This window comes from Pteropus alecto, unplaced genomic scaffold (genome assembly GCF_000325575.1).
Source record: "Pteropus alecto unplaced genomic scaffold, ASM32557v1 scaffold398, whole genome shotgun sequence".
NCBI classification, from domain to species: domain Eukaryota; kingdom Metazoa; phylum Chordata; class Mammalia; order Chiroptera; family Pteropodidae; genus Pteropus; species Pteropus alecto.
Window position 1 is genome coordinate 5,676,417 of NW_006442497.1, and position 8,308 is coordinate 5,684,724.

The window sequence follows — 8,308 nt, forward strand, 5'->3', positions numbered from 1 at the left end:
GAGGCAGACCCTCAGTTTTCTAAAACCAGTTTTGTTAAGTAGCTGTTGTGATTTCTTGGGCTTTGGTTTCTTTCTGTAAACAAGACAGATGAACCAGAAAAAAATCTCCAAGATTCCTTTTAGGTCTGTTAATCTATGATGGAAAGTACTCTGGTCAATGAGGCCTGAAATCAAAGTGTCACAAGTCTTCCAAAGCTGGAGTCCCTCTGAGGGATGTTACTGCAGTGTCAGACATGACCAACCAAAATCTACAAGGCATGCCATGCAAGACTAATTTGGAAATCAGTCAATATTAATCAGACGATGATGGATAGGATGGATAAACTACTTGGGAGATTTCTTCCTGCAGTCATCTCCCAGAAATTCTGACATGGGGAAAAAATTTAAATAACCATAAAAATTTCAAATAATAGTTAAAGGCAATTACAGAAGAGATATCACAAATTAACATGTTTATTGCTAACTGCATGGTTTAACACCCACCTAAACAATTAGAGAGAGGATTATGTATCATATTCAGTTTTATTCTGCAAATTATTATTTTTTATCTCATAATTGCTTTTAGTCTTGTCTTTTCACTCCTTATAAGAGCTTCTTGAAAGGCAATTACCTGTCTTGCTGTCTTATCCCCACATTCCCCTAAACACAGGACCGTATGCTTAATAGGCCTTCAGTAAAGTCTACTGTGTTGCCTTCCTTCCTTAACTAATAACTTGACCAGGTTTAATCACAACTACGTAGAACAAAAAAGTGGACGCTTGTGAGTACTTACCTTGAGATGCTACAGTCAAAGCAGTTTCAAGATTGTGCCCCCCAGTGCTCTTTATATTCCCAAATCTGCTAGCCCAGCACTCTAACTTGGCAATATTTGGGGGATCACCATTTACTCATTAGATGTAGATGCGTCTTTGCCCTGATCTCTCACTCTTGTTAAGTTACTTGGATAAATGACCAGCGGAGGCTGCATAATGCCAAGTCAGCTGCGTAGGGATTTTGACGTTGGACACAGATCTTTGAGACTTAGAGAGTCCTAGGGGCTGAGTGGAACTGGGGCACAGCATGCTAAGAAGGTCATCAAAGGGCAGAACCACAGGAAGAATTGTCAAGTAATGGGCGATCAATCGCACTAACAGTAGCTTCATCTCATCTATCTAGCATTGAAATTTCTGTGCATCTCTTCTCAGAAATTTCCGGAAAATTAAAGATTGACCATTTAACACAACCAGTGTTATTGATTGACTGATTGATTGTCAAAAATCTATCGATGAAGGAAAGCTTTCTAAAATGTATTACATATTATCTTGTTTAATCTCATATCTTGAATAGAATTTAATTTTTTTCTTGATTACTCAGGGGTGTGGGAGGTGATGTAATGAAGTCAACAGGAATATTAGTTTTTTAATGGGCTTTGCCCTGCCCTAATTGTTCTTAGATTGCTATGAATTTTTGTGTCTACTATTTAGTTGTTATATCTTCACCTTAATGTCTAGTCTCTTAGGTATGATTTGCCTCTAGTAGATAATTTTGCTCTTTTTAATCTTATGTAGGCTGGGAAACAGATTACAAAATTAAGATCAGGCTAAAGTAAGAGTTAATGAGTTCCAAGTGAAGTTCTAGAGGGTTCTAATGAAAATTCATTGTCTTTGTGACAATTCTTATGGTTGCTCAGAGGATTTTTTTTGGTAAAACATAAATGATGTTTGATGTGGGAACAACCATACATATAGAAGTTAGAGCCACTTACAGCAATATAGTCTGACCTGTTTAAATTATATAAGATCAATGTTTGCTGAATCAAGTTTCTCTATCCAGTCCTCCAGGGGATAGTCTCATGTAGGTGAGGACATTTCCAAAAGACAGTTTGCATTGGTCAAAATGAAATGTGGGCAGAGGAGAAATAGATAGGAATAAAACGTATAGCATTTCCCAAAGTAGATTTGCTGATTCTGAGAGAAACTGTGAAACAAATAGTCCTGCGTTTAAATGAGTTTAGGAAAGTGGTAAACTCTATTCCCTTGTTAGACATTTACAGTAAACATTAGCATATTAAGCAATCTGAGAAAATGTCCTTCTTTCAACAAAGAAACATGATGAAATTTTTCTACCTGGGTATTTGATGTTAGAACACCATCTTATTCAGTGCTCCAGGAAATGAGGCCTCCATATAGATGTTGTTTCTGTTTCTGGGCACCATTTGGCCTGGAAGAAAGCAACAGAGTGATATCAGGCATAAACATGACTGCTTTTATTTAAAAGCTTTTTGTATGTGGCAGGTACTCAGTAAATGTTTGTTCAGCAAATAAATGAATCAAGATGATTTATGGGAAATCTGTGTTGAAAGAGGCCTGAAGTGAGAGAAAAGAATGGAATCAGACTACGTCTCACTTAATAGTAATAGTTTATATTTATTAAGGACTCACTACAAGTCAGGCTTTATCCTTACAGGCTAAATGAAGTTTTATAATAGTTCTGTGAGGTAGGTGCTAATATCATTCCCATTTTAAAGTCAAAGAAATTGGGTCATTGAGAGTTTATGTAACCTGCCCAAGGCCATACAACTAGTAAATGGAAGAAGTGGCAAACCATCTCTGGCTCTAGAGCCTATGCCTATAAGCTTTCACTTTTGCAAGCACATCACTTTTGAGTGCCTACTAGGTACAGGGCTCTGTGCTGAAAATGAGGAATGGGAATATAAAATAGGGTCACTACCCCAAAGGAGCTGATAATAGATTTGTGAAGAGAATACATAGATAACAAAAAGATAAATCACTTTTCCAAGGCCATGTTAAGTGCCAACATGAATGAGTGGGATGCACAGTAGATTAGATATATGAACAAGATATTTGAATCTCATAAAGTATACTGTATAGAATATAGAATATTATCAGAATTTTTATTAATGATAATTATACTGCTTTGGATGAAAGAAGAGATCTGGAGATAATAATGACCATTTGTAATACTTTTCAATTTACACAGCATTTTTGCATATTTTATTATGTTTATACAAGCCTGAAGGTTTTATATTATTTATATTATTATTATTTCCATTGTCCAAAGGGGAAAACTGAGGCCTAAGTGGGTTAAGTGATTGGCCAAAGGTCTCACAGCTAGTAGGTGATAGAGCCAGAATTAAAACCTGGGGTTTCTGATTCCAAAGCCTCCCTTTTTCTTCTATCTACCACTCTCAAAGGAAGCAGACTTTTATATGGGTGAGAGGAACAGGGAGGAGTTTCTAGACTTAGGGAACTGAGGGATTGTGACTTGGAAAGAAAACTTCAGGGTGTGTTTTAGAAAGGTGGAATAGGAAAGCCTGGAGCAAAGTGTTGGGGTGGGGTAGGGGCTAATATAGAGGTGAAGGCTGAATAAATGAGCCAGGCTTGTTTGCGAGAGGCTTCCAGTGCTCAGTGAAGGAGACAGGACATTATTCTAAGATCATTGGGGAAGCTTTTGAGATTTTTGAGCAGAAAAGTAATATGTGTGTGTGTGTGTGTGTGTGTGTGTGTGTACCTGTGTGTGTGTGTGTGTGTGTATCTAGAACTATTGACAGAGTATAATGGAGAAGGAAGAATCTGGGTGCTTAGAACCATTTATCAACTATTTAAAAAATCTTGATGTAAAGTTTCCAAGATGATTACACAAGCTCTGACAATGTATGGGCAGTTAGACAGTTAAAACTAATCCCTGGATACTCCTATGAATACAGATCTGTGTTAAAACTCTGCATAGCGCCACAAGCTGGCTTTCACAGTGGTTGTGCTCTGGTATCTCTGAGTCCACCCTGCAGATTCAAAGAGAAGAGTGTTGTATTGTCTCAAAGTTGTCTTCCTCACTGTTCCATTTAGGCATATCAAGAAAAGAAAACTTTTAGATCTTAGGCGGTGAAAAGATCTCTGGGAGCTCTAGCCTTATTTTTTGAGGCCCTAACTCACATTATATTAATATATTAAAATCTACTTGAATTTAATATAAAAAATAATCATGGCATAAGACAAAGGAAGTCTTGATTAAGCAGGATAGAAATGAGATTTAAAAGGAATGAGAAAACCCAGTGTACAACCTGAAGGCAGGGATCCATAGGACTTTGATGTCTGCTGGGTTTGATGGGGGCAGGAACCAGAAAATTCTACCTTTATTCCAGCCCTCATTTCAGTCTGGAAATCTATGGTCCATGAAACCAGCCCAGAGGAAATATTGAAGGGGGGAAAGATGAGTTCATATTTTAGACATGTTGAGGTTGAAAGAATGATAATATCAAACTAGGAGGGAGAGATGAGAGTTCAAAATTTAAAGCAAAAGTCAAGGCTTGACAGTTAGAATGCAGGACAGTTAGATATAAATCTGTGTTGGGGGTGGCAGTGTCGCCCATATGGAAGTAACACTTGAAATCACTAAAGAGGTAGAATTTTCAGAGGAAGGATGTATTTTTAGGAAGTGGAGGAGAAATGAAGACACAGAGTGAAAAAAAGAGGTCATTCTCTAGGTAAGTAAATACCTGCATGAGATCTTGTTAGATCCAGAAGACCCAAATAGGTCCATATTTTGCTTCTGCCATTTATTGACTATGGCAAGTCACTTGACCTCTCTCAGCAACTGAGATATTTTCTGCCTAAGCCATGAGAATGCTGTGGGAATCAAATGAGATACTATCTACACCATCTAGATGTTGCAGTTTCTGTATGCAGTCTGTTTCCAGCCCATGCCAAACAATATGTTTTGATCTTTCTCAACCTTGACACAAACCTCAGCAAATAACCCATTAGCACCAAAACATAAGTGAGCAATGTAGACTTTACTGAAGATTTTGTAGGGGAGATGTAGAAGAGGATTATATTACATACCTTAAAGTATGCAAAGTTTCTATCAGAAATGTTAGTCCCACGAAGTCTATTTTCTTTTATATGCTTTTGGTGGCTTATTTCCTTTCTTCCCCTGAGTTGTCTTACCCACTCCTACTGGTACTCAGTTGTTCCTCTTTTATGGGGAACCTTTTAGCTCTGCCGTAGACCTGCATCCCTACTCATCTGGTAACACAATAAAATAAAAGTCCTCAAGTAAAGAAGACCACTTTCATCCTTAGAAAGCTTGGTAATCACCTATTTTTACTCACTTATGCCCTTTTGGGGGCTTCATCTTTATCTTACCACTGTGCCCCATATTCTATACATCACAGCCTACCTACATTGTCATCCCATCTTTCTCAAACCTGAAAGGAGCTCTGTGAATGAAGATTTTCTCCATTCTTATTACAAAATAATTTTGCGAACTCTAAAGCAAAGGGAACTTTATTATTAGTGCTAAAAGAAGTCGAAGGAGGTGATATTTTCAAAAGAGAAGATATAATGAACAGCATTATGTAGAAGATAACCAAAAAGAAGATCATGAACAAACAGGGCATTGATTGGTCAGGGAAGTGATCCTGACCTTAATGTCAGCAGGATGGTGGGGTGGAAAATTTGAAGGTGAAGAATTAAGGAGTATGCAGGTGTTAAAAAAGTCGAAAAAGTTTTCCTGATTTTCCTAGGAGTGAATTTCTCCACCAATCACTCTGGCAGGTGCACTCAGAGGAAATGTAAATTGGGAAAGTACAGGAAAGAGAAGGCTGTAGCAGGGCCAAACAGAGGATTAGGAAACAAGTGTGATCAAGGTCATTCCTCAGAAGGCTACTTGAGAAGAAAGGGCAATTAATTGTGCTGATGGTGGATCATACCTTACCCCTCACAACTATCTAAAAGCTTATGTAACGGATGAAATTTCAAAGAGCAGCAGGAAGTTCCTTAGCCAGGAACAGAGATTTCTGGGTGAAAGTCATAAGACAGATGCATTAGTCAATTACATTAATTTGTATTTGAATTGAAGATTTAAGATTTAAGTGAGAATATTAGTTTCTGGAACTAGAGGGGGCCTTGAATTTTATCTAATCTAACTGTAATCTTATAGAATCAGAAACTGAGGTTCTGGAAAGGTTACCTAATTGATGCTAAAGATAGAAATAGACCCATTCCCATTCTTTTCTCAAAGCCAAAGGAGCTAGTTCAGAACCCTTTCAAATGTAGTGCATAACTTTCTTCACTGCTGACGCTTATACACGGAAATTTGCAAAGCAAAAAGTTGATAAGAGATTATCAAGATAATTATTTAAATTGATTCTCCTTAAAACTCAATGAGGAGATAGATTTATCAGTTTTACATGTGGGAAACTGAGGCTTGGCAAGGTTCAGTGACTAGTCATACAGCTACTAAGTGGCAGAGTGAGAACTAGAACAAACACCCTTGACTCCAAGTCTGGTTTCTTTTCACTACAAGACAGCTGCTTCTGGCTTTGCAAGATCCTGTGAGACACTAATGCTCTCAGAATTATATACGCTTCTCAAAATTACACATAAACCAGGCACCCTTCTCCAAAACAACACAGAGAAATTGTGTGGATGGCCTGGGAACATTGTGTTCGGAGAATAAATCCCATCAACTAGGTCTGTTTAGTAAACTAGATACTTCCCTGCTGGGCCTCATAACCTTGACCGATGCCTATGAAAGTTAGGGTCTTTGTCATTTGTCTTTTTCTGTCTATTAGCTGTGTTTTGGTTACTTTGGTCACTTAAAGCCCCATTAGAACTAAGAAAAATGTGACTGATTACTTTTAATTACTACCATTGGAGTCTTAAATAATGTATCCAAAATATACATATATCTCCTTTACTGGATATAGCTAAAATATGCATTTATATTGTTAAAATTTGTATGATAATGTAGTAATTAAGAATGGATCTTGAGACTCAGAATGCTGAGATTCAGCTCCTGACTTCACCGTTAAAACTATGTGAATTTGGGCACGTTATTTAACTTTTCTGAGCCTCAGTTGCTTCATTGGTAAAATGGGGATCATAACAATACCTAACTCATGGGTCCTGTGGCAAATGAGTTAATGAATGCATGACAGGGTTCTGTTTGGAAGTGCCATCATAGTTTGGGAGAAGGGAGAGTAGGTGGGGCCATGTCGACAGAAAAGCCCGAGATTTAGATACCACAAACTTTCTCTAGAGAAAGCACGAATCACTGCCCTCAAAGCGTCAGAGGGCCCTCAAGGCCAGGGCAACATTTTCTATGTTGTTCTTTCATGTGTTTTATGTTGCTATTTGGTGAGGTCTGCCAGGTGACCACAGCCTGACAATTGTCCATCCAGTCTTCCCATCCTTCCAACTGCATATAACCAATATCCTGTTCAGATGGCTCAGAACACTCTTAAATCAACCTCCCCCCCACCCCCACACACACAACAGTAAAACTAAACAAGGAATATGGAGCCTGGATACCTGAAAGTAGAGTGACTAACTATCTTAGTTTGCCTGGGGTTGAAGAGTTTTCTGTGGCTTTCTGTTTTAAAATCAAGAGAGTCCTGGACAAACCTAGATAAGTTCATCACTCTATCTGAAAGGTTTTTGGGAGTATGATGGCAAAATCCTCAAATCTGACCAAGATGAGGCTAGAAGGAACCAGCTTGGGATCTCTCACCAAGCCAGGATGGTGACAAAATTCGCACCTATGCCAATTTTGAAGCTGTGATGCACAGAGCCAGCAACATAGTGAGCATGCACTCATTCAATCGTTTATTCATCACACATTCATTGAGCACCTACTATGTTCTGGGAAGATTTTTAAGTGCTGGGGAACAAAAGAGGCAGTCTCTGTCTTTGTGGAAATTCTATTCTAGTGTGTGTATTTGGGACAGACAACAAATTGATATATAATGTCAATTAGTGATAAATGCTCTGAAGGAAAGGAAAAGCAGAGCAAGGACATATTGGTGTCTAAATAGATTAATCAGGGAAAATTTCTCCGAAGCGGTGATATTTGAACAGACACTCCACGAAGTGAGTGAGCATGTCAATAAGAATATCAACAAGAGACAGTGTTCCAGATAGAAGAAACAAATACAAAGGTTTTGAGAGGTGAGCGTGCTTGCAAGGGAACAGAAAAAGGCCAGTAGGGCAGAGGTGAAGGGAAGTGAGGGAAACAGTAGTAGAGAATGAGGTGGCAGAGGTGGCCAGGGGCCAGGTAGCTAGAGCCTCGTGAACTAAGGTAAGGATTTCAGGTTTTAAATGTCAGCTGTTGTTATAAAGGCATCATTATTCTTTCTCATGTGCCGTGTTAGCCTTATTAACCACTCTTCTTCTACTCAGCTTTGATGCACTCTGCCAAAAAAAAGAAAAAAAATATTCAGTGTCTGTTCTCCATTTAACAAATGGCTTATAAAGACAGTGTTCCAGGCATAGGGGATAAAAAGTTGGTTCTCTCAAACAGCTCAGAA